At 43.7% G+C, this 17,596-nt stretch overlaps 1 protein-coding gene across 1 annotated transcript in view; it reads right to left on the bottom strand.

Annotated features, from left to right (window-relative positions):
* The window catches only part of LRRC8D (leucine rich repeat containing 8 VRAC subunit D), a 114,801-nt gene extending 97,205 nt beyond the window's left edge, over positions 1–17,596 (bottom strand). Inside the window, exon 1 of the mRNA XM_089668911.1 lies at positions 17,366–17,596. The gene's annotated coding sequence lies outside the window, so the exon portion shown is untranslated. The remainder of the gene's footprint in view (positions 1–17,365) is intronic.

Raw genomic sequence — 17,596 nt, 5'->3', positions numbered from 1 at the left:
TAGTTGGGAATATTGTTAGCTAATGCAGTTAAAACTGAGTGCAATAATAATCACTGACCTAAAAAAGAAATCAAAGCAAGACCAGAGCACAAAAAGCCTGGTAATAGGACAAACACACTCTCGGAGCTTAATCTTCAAACACACATTTGTAGCAAAACTTGACTTTGGCATTAATTAGAGCAGCCTTTGTTAACCTTTTAGAGACAAAGGAACCCCTAAGCTAACTTTCCAGTCTCAGGGAAAAAGTTTCCAGTCTCCCCTGCAAAAAATGACTATATCTACAACTCATGATACATTAGTGTGACGATCAGAGGGAAGAATTCGCCTTATACTTGTGGAAGAATTATCCCCTTAATGATAGCTAAAAAGATCAATGTTGTCTGTGGGGACTTATCTGAGAGGCAGAAATTGCTCATTGCTCAAGGAACCCTTAGCAACCTCTGGAGGAACCCTAGTTGAGAATCCCTGAAATAGAGAGTAGTTTAAAACTGCAATTATTTTCAAGTGAAAGCATCGCATTAGACTGGTAAATATGAAATATTCAGTATAAATGTTATATATGATCTTCTATCTTTAGGCTCCTTTTCTCAAGATTGATTGTGTCTCCTTCCCACCAGCTGTAAAATGCATGGTTATAAAGCGCAACAGTTGAACATGATTCACATATACAGGTGAATGAGGCAGGCCAGTGACTTGTCCCTTGGGCCCTTTTCACACTTGAAGACCGTTTGTCTGTATTTCATCCATCCATTGACTGATAAAAAATGGACATCAAAGCTTCTCTATGTAAAAACGGATGAAAACTGATGATCATCCATTTACATCCATTTATGTCTGCTTTCGTCAACATCTATTTTTTTGAATGGATCAAAGCCCTATTTTTGATCTGTTAAAAAAACAGAACAGACATAAAACAGATATAAAACAAACTGTCCATGTTTTCATTGCTAGTGGATGTAAACCTGATGAAAAACTGATGGAAAAACTAATGGTAAACTTATAAAAACTTAATAAAAACCTGTGACTTAGTAAAAACCAAACAAAAGTGACTGAACTGATTAAACGAATAGTCCGCAAGTGTGAAAGGGGCTTTAGGCCCCTTTCACATGGTCAGACCATTTGTCCATTTTTCATCCATCCATTAACGAATTAAAAACAGACAGCAATGTATTTCTGTGGACCAATGGATGATCATCCATTTACCATCCGTTTACATCTGTGTCCATTCCACTCTGTTTTTTTAAACGGACAAGGGTATGTCCAGGACTGTTGAGACAGATGTAAACAGATGCCATCTGTTTACATCCATTCCATTTATGTCCCTTTTTAGGCATTTTTTGTTTATACTTTGGTCACTTCTGAGTGGTCTCTGCAATGACTAAATAAAAACATATGCAAAAAAATGGATACAGAGTGATGTAAACAGAACTGAACTGATAAAAACTGATGTTAACTGAACTGAAAAAAACGGAAGTTAAAACTGAAGTAATCTGACATAAACTGACTAAAATTGAACTGAAAACGGATGTAAACTGAATCATTTTTTTCCTGCTGAGTCAGGGCATGCAGCCACTGAAGTCTGAGTAGCAACTTCAGCAAAAACTTTTTTTTTATTTAGTCGGGGTGTGGAAGTTTTTTTTCCATTGGTTTTACCTGTTGTTCTTGTAGCCATTGGGTAGATTTTCCCTCACTTCTTGTGTATTCACCAAGACTGGAATTGAGAAAAGTCTCTCCAGCTGAGGCACAAATCAATTTAAATCATTAAAAGTTTGGTGGAGAAGGGTGAGAACCTTTGTCAGGTAATTATTGCTGTGACCATATTTTGAATGAAAAATCAACAATGGCAACTCCCGTATTTTTCCCCCAAAAATAACTCCAGCCATTACTTTTTTCTTGCATAGGGTGGGCTGGTGCTTTTCAAGTCAGTGGCTAATTGAAAACATAACTGAATGGATTTCCTCATTTACACAAGCCAGGTGGATGGAGGAATCCTATTATATTCTCACAGTAGGCACTCCTCTGCTGTCAGAGTACACTAATCAGCACTGCAGCCTGTAGGCTGCAGCACTGATTGAAGGAACATTTTCCAACAAGCTGGTTCAAAAGAAGTCTATCATTAGACCAAATATATATTAGAAACAGCTATGGATAGATCTAAATTCACCCAGTCCCGGCTGAACCAGCAAAATTTTGATCCATCTATGGCCAGCTTTAGAATCAGGTTTTTAATTTTGTCTGGAAGCTTGTTTGGAAGATATACCCAGGGGCGGACTGACAACTCATGGGGCACCCGGGCAATAGGGGATCATGGGGCCCCTGTGTCCTCGCCCACACTCAAATCACACCCAAAAAAGCCTATGAAAGATACCAGGGACATCTCATGGGGCCCCCCTCGGGAAGTGCCCGAGTTCCCCAATGGTCAGTCCGCCCCTGGGTATACCCCTACAGTCCTAATAACTATGATGTCACTTCGATAGGAAGCGAGGAGAGGTTTTAGAATCTCTAGCAAGTGTTTGTTATGGTATGTATTCCTATTAGGGACACATTGGCAATGTTCTCACTTTCTGTCCCAATCACACAAACTCTGTAAAATAAAAACAACTTAGGCTGCAGTTACACTCCAATTTCTTTAGGGTTTTTAAGGAAGGAAATGAATTGGAAAAATGAATAGTCTGGTATTACTCAATAAACCTTTGCACGTGTGTATGCATTCCTAAGTTCCAGGTCTGTTTATCTGTAGTATATAGGAACCAAGTTATGTAAAGGTTGAAACTTGTGACATTGCATGTTATCTATATTAGCCCATGCAGCTTTGCTATGGTCTTACACAAGTGCACAAAAGAAAGTACAAACGTATGATGAAAAAATACTGTCAAAAGGTTAAAGAGAACCGGTCATCACAACCTGCATTATCTGCTGAGCTAATTTCTGTATACCGCAATGGCCACTTTCATTACATTATTATTATTATACAGGTTTTATATAGCGCCAATAGTTTGCGCACCACTTTACAAAATGAAGGTAGACATAACAGTTACAATACAATTTGGTACAAGAGGACACAGAGGGCTCGTCTCATTAAAGCTTGCAATCTAAGAGGGAGGGTTGAGTGATACTCAAGGTAATAGCACTGGGGGATGAGCTGATGGATGAAATAAAAGGCAGTTTACTAGTTAGAAGCAGGATAGGCTTCTTTAAAGAGAAAGGTTCACAGGGATCATCTAAAGGTGGATAGATTAGGAGATAGCCGGAGAGATTGGGGTAGGGAGTTCCATAGGATAGGAAAAGCTCCGAAGAAGTCCTGGAGATGAGCATAGGAGGAGGTAACATGGGAACTAGAGAGCAGAAGGTCTTGGGAGGATCAAAGAAAGCGGTTTGGTTGATATTTTGAGACCAGCTTGGTGATATAGCTGGGGGAAGAGTTGTGGATGGCTTTGTAAGTTGTTAGTATTTTGAATTGTACTCGTTGGTCGAGTGGAAGCCAGTGGAGGGATTGGCATAGAAGGGTAGCTGACACTGAATGTTTGGTAAAGTGGATGAGCCTGGTAGCAGCATTCATGATGGACTGGAGGGGGGATAGCCTATATAAAGGTAAGCCAATGAGGAGGAAGTTGCAGTAGTCGAGGTGAGAGATAACCGTGGAGTGAATGAAGTTGCAAAGATGTCTATCAAGTCGCACTGCCATCCAACTTTGAAATTGTGTGACTTCAAGTGAAATCGCATGATTTTAAAGTCAGATCCAGTGTGAACCGAATCTTACTATCCCACCATGCAATTACTGAACAAATCTCAAAGACTTTTACACATTTTGGATGTTTAGCACTCATTTCCATAGGTCCTATTTGTGTACATACAAGATAAACCATAGAAAAAAAATGTGTACTAGTCTTAAAAAAAATTGCACTGTGTTTTTTGTGGGTCTCAATACACACAAAAAAGAAATATACAGGAACACCAGAAATCACACAGGAGCTATGGCAGTGCCCATGTCCCTTACATGACGCCCATAGTATATTTCTTTCAGAAGCATATAAACCAACAACTGAACCTTATGACATCTGTATCAGGTCACCTACAGGAACATACTTATACATTTAAAAAAGCACATAAATACAATGAAACACTTTGTATGCATTTCTTTTGCTGTCTGCATTCAAGGCCACTCATTGGTCCCTAATCACATGTACCTGCTTGAACGTGCAGTTAAAGCACAGCGATCAGCCATGGCACCTGTCAGTCTACAATTCATGTGAACAGTCTACATGCCCTGGCTGATCGCAAACTCCTGAGAATACACTCCTCTGGTTATTGGCAGGGAGATGTATAGCCTCAATCAGCTGTGTGAATGAGGCTTGCTCCCTGGTTTTCAGTGCAAATTCTGCACCGCATCAGAATTGCACCTCATTCGTGCCAACTGCTGCAGGTGTGTATGTTAAGTTAATGACACCCCGAAATCAGACTGCAAAACGCGGTGCGATGTGCAGAATCGAATCGCATAGATGTGAATACCTATGCAATCCGATTCTAGTGCAGACCCAAAAAAGGGTCCTGCACATTTTTGGTGCGGGTGCGGTGCAAATAGAGCCATACAAAATGTATGGCTCCGATCGCATCGCACACAAATCGCACGTGATTTGCACAGAAATGCGATTTGGTTCCTGTGTGAATCACATGCGATGTATGGAGCCGCACGTACTGTATGTGAACCCGTGGTGATGAAAAAGCATTTGCAATCTGTCATTTGGACAATTCATTTATTTTTCATCCAGTTAATGGAAACAAATCAAAGATCAGCAGTGACATTTTTTAGCCAAAAAATAATAAAAAATTGACGGAAGAGTTTGGAAAACTTATGTCGAAAAGATAATAAATTGAAAGATTAATGTGTTTCTCACCATTTAAAGATCTCTGCAGAGATGCCTGTACTGAGCCGAAGCTGTCTGCTATCCTTCCAACTAAACAGGAGGGGGTTGCCCCTCTGCAGAGTTCACTGCTTTTTTGCTTTTTCATAAATTGAAGGGGCCCTAATCTGCAGACTTTTCTACTCAGGCTAAACTAATGGGGGGGGGGGGGGTTGCACCTCTGCAGAGTACCCACTACTTTTTCACAGAGTGCAAGGGCCCCAATCTGCAGCTGCTGGCAGGGGACAGACTTTTCAACTCAGGCTGTGGCTACTTTAGAAAGAAAATTCATTGTAAGGTATGGAACATCTTTTGTTTTGCTTTGAAGCACCTGAAGTGTATTTAGCTGAAATAAACTGAGAATTCAATTAGCCTTTAAATGTATTCACTGTTACTAATGTACAATAACACATTATTAAATAAGGTAGATCAACACGCAGCAACTGTCACCGAAGCCCTAAATGTATTCATCGTTACTAATGTATAACACATAACATTAAGTAAATTGCACAAGATGCAGTGACTATGTCCTAAACTGTATTACCACTTGGAAGTGATATTGGGATAACCCCTACTTTATATTTATTTCTTACATGTTCCTATTAACATAGCATACCTTAAAAAAAAATAGATATTGCTGCTTGCCTTTTTGCTCATTTATAAATCTAGCTTTCCCTTTCTATGTAACATTAAAGCGTCACTAAACGCTAGATGTTCATTTAAAGTCTCAATCTAATAACCAGTAATACACCATTGCCCAAGCTTACATTGCCATCACATGCACCAATTGCCTTAAATTACAAATCCCGGCTTTCTCACGATGCAGGAAACCCATGTTCTATGCCAGTACATTGCTGGTCCATGTTGGGCATATATGTAACAGGAGAGAACACGGGCATATGATGAATTGGACCTGTGGACCAATATGACAACAATTCATTCTTTTTTGCAATAGCTATGTTGAAGTTTAAGCCCAAAAAAGTTTTAAATTCAGAAACTGTGATTGGTTTCCATGCGAATTTTCTGGCAAGAGCTGAATTTGGGTGGGTGGAGATGTATTGTTGTGCATATAGATTGTCCTGGCCCACAATCAATTGGTACAATTCTAGCGTGAAAAACAGCGGAGGGGCTAAACGCTAGTGCTGGCCACAATTCTGCTAACACTGTGTTTTTATGGATACTATATAAAGCAGGCATTATTATAGTTCTGTTCATGATCATTATATTGATCCATACAAACACTATACTAGTGGGGGTGATCAGCGACCTATAGTATGCGTATATAGTATGAGTGCGATAGTGTGCGACAAATATACCCTGGCTGGGAGGGACGCTAACTGACCCTGATGCTATCTGATGTCGCTAGTGGCAGGAATACAGTGATCGGTGGAAAATTCTATATACTGACACTGTACTAATGGCACTGGCTAGGTGACGGGGTGATCAAAGAGTTAAATATGCTAATCTACGTTGTGTATGTCAATTGTAGTGCTTTTACTTGGTGCGGTGTTCTCTCTTCTCTTCCTGGACCGACTGGGGGGCGCATTCACACCTCGAACTAGGATGCAAAATGCGGGTAAGCAGTCGGCAAGTAGTTAAAAAGACCTTAAAATTTTTTTTTTTTTTAATTCTCAATATGGTATTTTTTATTTTTTTAACATTTTTTATTTATTTATTTATTTTAATACTTTAATTAGCATAGTACATTGATCATTTCTCCTGCAATGCAAAGCTTGCTGTCATGAATCTAACTCATTCATGAACTCTTTTTGACAGCTCAAGATAGTGATCTGTGATTGGCTGGAGCTGGTCACATGGTACACGGTGCAGTGATTGGCCCCATCTATCTTGTGACAGTTGTGGGCCAATTATAGCTCACTAGGATGGGAAGCAGAGCAGTCATGAAAGAGACTGATTCATAACAGCTTTGCCTACATTTTATGCGACCACATGATGGTGGGGGGGAGTTCAGCGCTCCCCTGTGTTAGTACAGCAAGTAGCTGCCGCCCGGCCGCAGTACATTTGCAGGCAGGAAGTGGTTAATAGGTGTAGGCCATTTACATACATCCTGAAGCCTAGCTGGAATACTCCCAGAGATGGCATCACCCCATTTTGTCTTGTTGCTAGGTCATTGCTAAGATGCTCCCAGACAATTCAGACCCACTCACATGCACTCTTTCTCCCCTGTTGCAGTAGCTCTGAGCTCAGAGTTTCTGCAACGCAGGAAATTATGGACCACACATGTGCAGGGGTTTGAGAGCTTGCTCCTGTGATGTCTGGAGTGAGCAGTAAGGGCTAGGAGTGCCATAGCAACATCCTAGCAACAAGGCCAGACAGCATGCCAACTCTGGGAGTTTTTTAGTCAGGCTTCGGGTGGTATGTAAATGGCCTACACCTATAAAAAAAATCGCTATTTAACTTTGGTCAAAGTTGCACGGTTTGTTTTTAACCACAGGTGCCCCTCATCTGCATAGGCAGATTTAAAGTAAAGGTGAACTAACCCTTAAATCCATAGTAAGCCATCAGGTTTTAGAAAGTTAATGATTTGTTTAGGGCTGGTTCATACTATGCCCGGAGCTGAATTGCACAGCAACGCACTTTGCATTCCTGTGCGATTCACATGCAGCTCTGTGCAATGTGATTTCAAGCCCATTCATTTTGAATGGGCTAAAATCGCACCATGCTTCACCAAAAGTAGTGCATGCACTACTTTTTAAAACACACTGTAACCAGATCACATGGTACAAAAGTACCATGCGACCCGGAGTGGGCAAATGCACTGCATTTTTGACCTGCGTTTGGGGTGCATGCAGATTGGATCGCACAGGAACCCAGCTGCACAGATGCAGGCATAGTGTGAACCAATCCTTAAAGTATTTGTGAACTCAGCATTACCAAAGACAATAGTAATGTAGCAGACAGGGGGCTTAATTCACTAAAGAATATCACATGAGATAGTCAGATCACATGACACATGTTTTCCAATTAACTCATGTGATATTCAAAATCTTACATTCACGGTCAGTTTATGTGGTATTTACTAGTAAAAAGACGCATGGTAAATACCGCATAAACTGACTCTAAAGTCAATTCACTAAACTATATAAAGAAATAAATACATTACATAAGGGGCTCCTGTAGATAAAAACAAACTGTGCAGATCGGACCAAAGTTAAATAACGACCTGTCCATAGGTGTAGGCCATTTATGTGCCTCCCGAAGCCTGACCAAAAAACTCTTAGAGCCTGACCAAAAAACTCTTAGAGCATGACCAAAAAACTTATCCCATCCTGTCTTGTTGGACATTCACTACTCAACTGGTTTAAACCCCCTTGCATGTGCTCTCTCTCCCCTGTGATTGGTGACATAGTGGACCACACTTGTATGGGGGTTTGACAGCTCACTCCTGTGATGAGGGGGGTGAGCAGTAACTTCTGAGAATGTCTTAGCAACATCCTAGCAACAAGGCAGGAGGGGATGATGCCACCCCTTGGAGTTTTTAGTCAGGCTTCATGAGGTGAGTAAATGGCCTTCACCTATAGTAAGGATTTGGTCGAAGCTACTCAGTTTGTTTTTATCTACAGACACCCCTTATCTGCATAGGAAGTTTTTTGGTAAAGCTTAACTAGACCTTCAAAACTGCATTGACTTATAAAGAAGAGAATGGTTATGTACCCGTTTCACCATTTCTTATTTGCAGTCTTAAAATCGCATAGTTTCTCTCCATGTTCCAGTCTCCAAGATGAAGGATATGTGTCTGTTAGAAGGTGGGCATAGTGAGAGTGGGCGGGCAGAGTAACAGACAAGTGGCTGGGTAGAGTGGCATCACACACAGCAGGGAAGTATGTTCCCTGACAGGGAATGACTAAGCACGTGTTCATGTAAAACGCATCTACTGCTCCTCTGTCCTGTCATTACGTAATGACTAAGCACGTGTTCATGTGAAACGCGTCCGCTGCTCCTCTGTCCTGTCATTACGTAATGACTATGCACGTGTTCGTGTGAAACGCGTCCAATGCTCCTCTGTCCTGTCATTACGTAATGACTAAGCACGTGTTCGTGTGAAACGCATCCAATGCTCCTCTGTCCTGTCATTACGTAATGACTAAGCACGTGTTCGTGTGAAACGCGTCCAATGCTCCTCTGTCCTGTCATTACGTAATGACTAAGCACATATTCGTATGAAACGCGTCCAATGCTCCTCTGTCCTGTCATTACGTAATGACTAAGCATGTGTTCGTGTGAAACGCGTCCAATGCTCCTCTGTCCTGTCATTACGTAATGACTAAGCACGTGTTCATGTAAAAAGCATCTACTGCTCCTCTGTCCTGTCATTACGTAATGACTAAGCATGTGTTCGTGTGAAACGCGTCCAATGCTCCTCTGTCCTGTCATTGCGTAATGACTAAGCACGTGTTCGTGTGAAACGCGTGCACTGCTTCTCTGTCCTGTCATTATGTAATGACTAAGCACGTGTTCATGTAAAACGCATCTACTGCTCCTCTGTCCTGTCATTACGTAATGACTAAGCACGTGTTCGTGTGAAACGCATCCAATGCTCCTCTGTCCTGTCATTACGTAATGACTAAGCACGTGTTCGTGTGAAACGCGTCCAATGCTCCTCTGTCCTGTCATTACGTAATGACTAAGCACATGTTCGTATGAAACGCGTCCAATGCTCCTCTGTCCTGTCATTACGTAATGACTAAGCACGTGTTCATGTAAAACGCATCTACTGCTCCTCTGTCCTGTCATTACGTAATGACTAAGCATGTGTTCGTGTGAAACGCATCCGCTGCTCCTCTGTCCTATCATTACATAATGACTAAGCACGTGTTCGTGCGAACCGCGTCCACTGCTCCTCTGTCCTGTCTCGGAGCTGTTATGTTCTTATCACATTGCATGTAAAGGATCAAAACTGCATTGACTTATAAAGAAGAGAATGGTTATGTACCCGTTTCACCATTTCTTATTTGCAGTCTTAAAATCGCATAGTTTCTCTCCATGTTCCAGTCTCCAAGATGAAGGATATGTGTCTGTTAGAAGGTGGGCATAGTGAGAGTGGGCGGGCAAAGTAACAGACAAGTGGCTGGGTAGAGTGGCATCACACACAGCAGGGAAGTATGTTCCCTGACAGGGAATGACTAAGCACGTGTTCATGTAAAACGCATCTACTGCTCCTCTGTCCTGTCATTACGTAATGACTAAGCACGTGTTCATGTGAAACGCGTCCGCTGCTCCTCTGTCCTGTCATTACGTAATGACTATGCACGTGTTCGTGTGAAACGCGTCCAATGCTCCTCTGTCCTGTCATTACGTAATGACTAAGCACGTGTTCGTGTGAAACGCGTCCAATGCTCCTCTGTCCTGTCATTACGTAATGACTAAGCACGTGTTCGTGTGAAACGCGTTCAATGCTCCTCTGTCCTGTCATTACGTAATGACTAAGCACATATTCGTATGAAACGCGTCCAATGCTCCTCTGTCCTGTCATTACGTAATGACTAAGCATGTGTTCATGTAAAACGCATCTACTGCTCCTCTGTCCTGTCATTACGTAATGACTAAACATGTGTTCGTGTGAAATGCGTCCAATGCTCCTCTGTCCTGTCATTGCGTAATGACTAAGCACGTGTTCATGTAAAAAGCATCTACTGCTCCTCTGTCCTGTCATTACGTAATGACTAAGCATGTGTTCGTGTGAAACGCGTCCAATGCTCCTCTGTCTTGTCATTACGTAATGACTAAGCATGTGTTCGTGTGAAACGCGTCCAATGCTCCTCTGTCCTGTCATTGCGTAATGACTAAGCACGTGTTCATGTAAAAAGCATCTACTGCTCCTCTGTCCTGTCATTACGTAATGACTAAGCATGTGTTCGTGTGAAACGCGTCCAATGCTCCTCTGTCCTGTCATTACGTAATGACTAAGCACGTGTTCATGTAAAAAGCATCTACTGCTCCTCTGTCCTGTCATTACGTAATGACTAAGCATGTGTTCGTGTGAAACGCGTCCAATGCTCCTCTGTCTTGTCATTACGTAATGACTAAGCATGTGTTCGTGTGAAACGCGTCCAATGCTCCTCTGTCCTGTCATTGCGTAATGACTAAGCACGTGTTCGTGTGAAACGCGTGCACTGCTTCTCTGTCCTGTCATTACATAATGACTAAGCACGTGTTCATGTAAAAAGCATCTACTGCTCCTCTGTCCTGTCATTACGTAATGACTAAGCATGTGTTCGTGTGAAACGCGTCCAATGCTCCTCTGTCCTGTCATTACGTAATGACTAAGCACGTGTTCATGTAAAACGCATCTACTGCTCCTCTGTCCTATCATTACGTAATGACTAAGCACGTGTTCGTGTGAAACGCGTCCAATGCTCCTCTGTCCTGTCATTACATAATGACTAAGCACGTGTTCGTGCGAACCGCGTCCACTGCTCCTCTGTCCTGTCTTGGAGCTGTTATGTTCTTATCACATTGCATGTAAAGGATTCCAATAAAGGATTTCATCCACCACATTGTTGTTTGTTCTGCCAACCATTCTGTTTTTCCATTGCAAATGTTTAGGCATTCTCATGTTTATTTCTTTTGTTTGTTTTGGTATGACACAAAGTGGAGAAACAAAAAGCCAAATCTGACACATTCCACACAAAACCCCAAAAAATGGGCTGGACAAAATTATTGGCACCTTCTCATAACTGTAAGAAATAATTGCTTTCCAAGTTTGTGATGCTCCTGTAATTTGTAATTAAACTCACCTGTATCAATTAACTGATCTTAATGTTCTTGTGTCCACTGTGTAAAACATTGTCAAGAAGTTTACAGCCCGTGTCACTGTAGCTAATCTCCCTGGACGTGGATGAAAGACAAAAACTTGATCACAGATTGCAACAGATTGTTCAAATGCTGGATAAAGAACCTCAATCAACTTCCAGACAAATTCAAGCTGACCTTCTGCACAGGGTACAACTGTGTCAGCTCGCACTATATGTCACAATCTGAATGAAAAGGGACGCTATGATAGGAGACCCAGGAGGACCCCATTGCTGATACAGAAACATAAAAAAGCCTAATTGTGCTTTGCCAAAACTTACCTGAGGAAGCCAAAAACCTTTTGGTTGAATGTGCTGTGGACAGACGAAACACAATTATAACTTTTTGGTAAAGCCCATCATTCTACTGTTTTCAGAAAAAGAAATGAGGCCATTAAAGAAAAGAATACCATCCCTACAGTCAAACATGGTGGAGGTTCACTGATGTTTTGGGGTTGCGTTGCTGCTTTAGGCACGGGATGTCTTGACCGTGTACATGGCATTATGAAATCTGAAGGTTATCAAAGAATTCTGGGGTGCAATGTAGGGCCCAGTGTCAGAAAGTTGGGTCTCCATCAGAGGTCATGGGTCTTACAACAGGACAATGACCCAAAGCACACATCAAAAAGCACCCAGAAATGGTTTCAGACAAAGTGCTGGAGAGTACTGAACTGGCCAGCAAAGAGTCCAGATCTCAATCCCATAGAGCACCTGTGGAGAGATCTCAAAACAGTAGATGGGGAAAAGGAACCCTTCCAGTCTGAGAGACCTGGAGCAGTTGACGAAAGAAGAGTAGTCCAAAATTCCAGTAGAGAGGTGTAGGAAACTCATTGATGGTTACAGGAAGAGATTGATTTCAGTTATTCTTTCCAAGGGTTGTGCTACCAAATATAAAATTTTTGGAGTTTTGCGTGGAATGTGTCAGATTTGGCTTTTTTGTTTCTCCACTTTTTTGTGTCATACCAATACAAACATGAGAATGCCTAAACATTTGTAACTGCAACAATTTTGTGGGTGAAGTGGTACATTATCTGACACAAATGCAGGGGTGTATTTCAGCTTCAACCTGCAGTAGTAATACATAGAAGGTCATGGCACAGATTTGGTGGATCCATGGCAGATATATGGTGAATCTATGACACAGATACTGCAGATCCCTATCAGATATATGGTGGATCTATAGCATGGCTATGGAGGATCTATGGCACAGCTAAGGTAAATCCTTACCAGATATATGGTGCATCTATGGCACAGCTCAGGGCTGTCTTTAATGTGGGGCAAAAGGGGCAGCTGCCCAGGGCCCAGTCATTGTTGTGGGGCCCAAAGCAGCTGCCCCCTGAGCCCACGCTGCCCCCAGGTTTTTTCTTCAGCTTTAATTCCGCCACCTCCGGCACTGTTCACTTCTGTCACTTGTAAATACAGAAACATTGCTCCTCTATTTACAAGAGACAGCGCTCCTCTCCCAGCCTACACATCGATCTCTATAGGAGAGCAGAGAAGGGAGGGGGCGGGGAATGCACACAGGCAAAAGCTCCTCCTCTCCGGCAACCTGCAGACACGCTGTAAGTGTTCCTCTGCAGCCCCACTGTGAACATTTAGTGTGTGTCTGTCTGGTGTGTGTGTATCTGATGTGTGTGTCTGTGTGTGCGCGTGTGTATATGTGTGTGTGTGTGTGTATCTGATGTGTGTGTCTGTATATGTGTGTGTGTATCTGATGTGTGTGTCTGTGTGTGTGCGTGTGTATATGTGTGTGTGTGTATCTGATGTGTGTGTCTGTGTGTGTGTATATGTGTGTATATGTGTGTGTGTGTGTGTGTGTGTGTATATATATGTGTGTGTGTATCTGATGTGTGTGTCTGTGTATATGTGTGTGTGTATATGTATGTGTGTGTATATATGTGTGTCTGTGTGTATATATGTGTATGTGTGTGTATCTGATGTGTGTGTCTGTGTATATGTGTGTGTGTATATGTATGTGTGTGTGTGTATATGTGTGTCTATGTGTGTCTGTGTGTATATATGTGTGTGTGTGTATGTGTGTGTGTGTATATGTGTGTGTATCTGATGTGTGTGTCTGTGTATATGTGTGTCTGTGTATATGTATGTGTGTGTGTATATGTGTGTGTGTATATGTATGTGTGTGTATATATGTGTGTCTATGTGTGTCTGTGTGTAAATATGTGTGTGTGTATATGTGTGTGTGTGTGTGTGTGTGTGTGTATCTGATGTGTGTGTCTGTGTGTGTCTGTGTATGTGTGTGTCTATGTGTGTGTGTGTGTGTGTCTATTTGTGTATATGTGTGTATGTGTCTATGTGTGTATATGTGTGTGTATATGTATGTGTGTGTGTGTGTCTATGTGTGTTTCTGTCTATGTGTGTGTCTGTGTATGTGTCTGTGTCGGTGTCTGTGTTTGTGGGTGTGTGTGTCTGTTTTTGGTGGGTGAGCTCTGATATTAAATCTGTTACTTGTGGGGGGGGGGAGAACTTGGATGTACACATCACACCCCTCAACCCTGCACTCTGTACACAGCACACACCTCAATCCTGCACTCTGTACATAGGGCACCCCTCAAACCTGCGCTCCATACACAGTACACCCCTCAACCCTGCACTTCGTACATAGCGCACCCTCAACCCTGCACTCCATACATAGCGCACCCCTCAACCCTGCACTCCATACATAGCGCACCCCTTAACCCTGCACTCCGTACATAGCGCACCCCTCAAGCCTGCACTGCATACACAGCGCAACCCTGAACTCCATACACAGTGCAGCCCTGAACTCCATACACAGCGCGCCCCTCAGCCCTGCACTTCGTACAAAATGCACCCCTCAACTCCGCAGTCTGTATATAGTGCCTCCTTCAACCCTGCACTCTTTATGTACCCTGGCAGCCCATCCTCGGAGATGCTGCTCACATCGGGCTCTGTTCAGGGGCAGACTGACCATTTGGAAACTTGGGCACTGCCTGAGGGCCCGGGGTCAGTAGGGGGCCCCATGAGATGCCCCTGGTACCTTTTTCATAGGCTTTTTTTAGTTTGGGCAAGGACACAGGGGCCCCATGATTCCCTATTGCCCGGGGGCCCCATGAGTTGTCAGTCCGCCCATGGCTCTGTTCCTACCTGCACTCAGTCAACCTTCATAACTGTGTGTTCTCTGCTGTGCTCGTTGCTAATAACAAGTTCTAGAACTTTCTGTCTATTGGTGGGTCTTGTCCCCTCCGCAGTCTGTGGTGTGCAGGAAGGGAGGAGATTGTGTAATGTAACCTCTAGCAACCAAAAATTGAGCTGTAATGATGTGCAGTAACCTCTAGCAACCAATTAGTGAGCAGTAATAATATGCAGTAATCTCTAGCAACCAATCAGTTTACAGTAATGATGTGCAGTAACCTCTAGCAACCAATCAGCAAGTGGTAATGATGTTCAGTAACCTCTAACAACCAATCAGCAAATAGAAATGATGTTTAAGCTCTAGCAACCAATGGGTGAGCGGTAAGGATGTGCAGTACCCTCTAGCAATAAATCAGTGAGCAGTAATTATGTGCAGTAACCTCTAACAACCGATCAGCAAATAGAAATTATGTGTTATAAACTCTAGCAACTGATCACTGAGGAAAAAATGCATGCTGTTACCTCTAGGAACCAGTCAGTGAGCAGTAATGATATGCTGTAACTTCTGGCAACCAATCGCAGCCTGATCTGCTGCAGTAAACTGATTTTGAGTCTAGCTGCTATTTATTGTATGTCTCAGAGTGGGGGGCTGGTGGCTAGGGGGGCCCAGAAAAAATGTTTGCCCAGGGTCTAATCAACATTAACCACTTGCCGACCGCAGATAGCCAAATGACGGCTTCACTGCAGCCGGCCAGTTCTGGGAGGGCGTCATATGATGTCTTCCCAGAACGCGCCCTCCCACATGCCCCCAGGGGGGGCACACCCGGCGATCACCGTGATTGCTGTGTCCTACGGACACAGATGATCACGTGATATGGCAAAAGACCAATCACTCACAAGTGCCCAGCAGTGCCACCCATCAGTGCTGTCCAGCAGTGCCACCCATCAGTGCCCAGCAGTGCCGCGAGTCAGTCCCACCTATCAGTGCCCATCAGTGCCACCTATCAGTGCCCATCATTGTTGCCTATCAGTGCCACCTCCTCAGTGCTGCCTATCAGTGCCACCTCATCAGTGCCGCCTATCAGTGCCTGTCAGTGCTGCCTATTAGTGCCCATCAGTGTTACCTATCAGTGCAGCCTCATCAACGCACATCAGTGAAGGAGAAAAATTACCTGTTTGCAAACTTTTATAATAGAAACAAAAAAAAAATGTTTTTTCAAAATTTTTGCTCTTTTTTTGTTTATAGCACAAAAAAATAAAACACCTAGCGACGAATAAATACTACCAAAAGAAAGCTCTGTGTGAAAAAAATCCTAAAAACTGAATACAGGTGCAATATTGCATGACTGCACAATTGTCACTCAAAGTGCAACAGCGCTGAAAGCTGAAAATTGGCCTGGGCAGGAAGGGGGTATAGGTTAAAGATGGCCCTGGCACAGTTATATCAGATCCATGGCATGTCTATGGTGCAGCTATGGAGGAGCCATGGTGCATCTATGGAGGATCAATGGAAGATCCAGGGCAGGTCCATGGCACATCCAGGGCATGCAACCATGGTGCAATTATGGAAGATCTACAGTGGATCTATGGTGCACTTATGGTACATCTATGACAGATTCATGGTGCAATTAAGGAAGTTCTACAGTGGATCTATGGTGGTCCATGACGCATATATTCCACATTTCTTGTACAGTCTTGGAAGATCTACAGTGGATCTATGGTGCTTTTGTGACAGATCCATGGTGCAATTATGGAAGATCTACAGTGGATCTATGATGGATCCATACCACATTGATGGTAGATCCATGCCACATCAATGGCAGATCCATGCCGCATCGATGGAAAATCTACAGTGGATCGATGGCGGATTCATGCCGCATCGATGGAAGATCTACAGTGGATCTATGGCGGATCCATGCCGCATCAATGGTGGATCCATGCCACATCGATGGAAGATCTACAGTGGATCTATGGCGGATCCATGCCACATCGATGCCGCATCGATGGAAGATCTACAGTGGATCTATGGTGGATTCATGCCACATCAATGACAGATCCATGCCACATCGATGGCAGATCCATGCCGCATCAATGGAAGATCTACATGGATCTATGGCGGATCCATGCCACATCGATGGCAGATCCATGCTACATCAATGGTGGATCCATGCCGCATCAATGGAAGATCTACAGTGGATCTATAGTGGATCCATGCCACATCAATGACAGATCCATGCCGCACCGATGGAAGATCTACAGTGGATCTATGGTGCAGCTACAGCAGATCCATGGCAGTTGTGTGGCAGATGTGTGGCTCCGGACCCCGCTCTCCCAGGTATAGGCACACCGCTGCCATGGAGTCCTCCTCATGGACTGAGCAGTGACAGTGACTCCGGTAGGTGCTGTCGGTAACATTAGGAGTGTAAAGCCCCGGTACGGTAAATCAGCGCAGGGCGCAATGCCAGCCGTTCCTCGCACAGCGCTCCTCCCCCGCGGCAGTGTACGGGTTAAGGTGTCCCGTGCCCCCCATATGTGTCTCACCTGAGCTGTGCCCGGTCCGGCTCTCCCCTCCTCCGCAGCGCGCAGGTGCCGGTCACGGGCTGGCAGGGCGGGCACAGGGCGGCATGGGGCGCTCGCTGTGTGGAGAAGGGACGGCACACACGGACAGACATAGACTCGGCCGGCTCGGTGCTCCTTCCTGGAGATGGAGCGGAGAGATGAGAGCCGAGCGATATATAACACGCCGCATCCCCGGCCGCTCTAAGGACGTGA

Source organism: Staurois parvus, unplaced genomic scaffold (assembly GCF_062004578.1).
Source record: "Staurois parvus isolate SC_StPar_1 unplaced genomic scaffold, SC_StPar_1.0 ptg000066l, whole genome shotgun sequence".
Taxonomy (NCBI): Eukaryota; Metazoa; Chordata; class Amphibia; order Anura; family Ranidae; genus Staurois; species Staurois parvus.
This window is presented reverse-complemented; position numbering and strand designations above follow the sequence as displayed.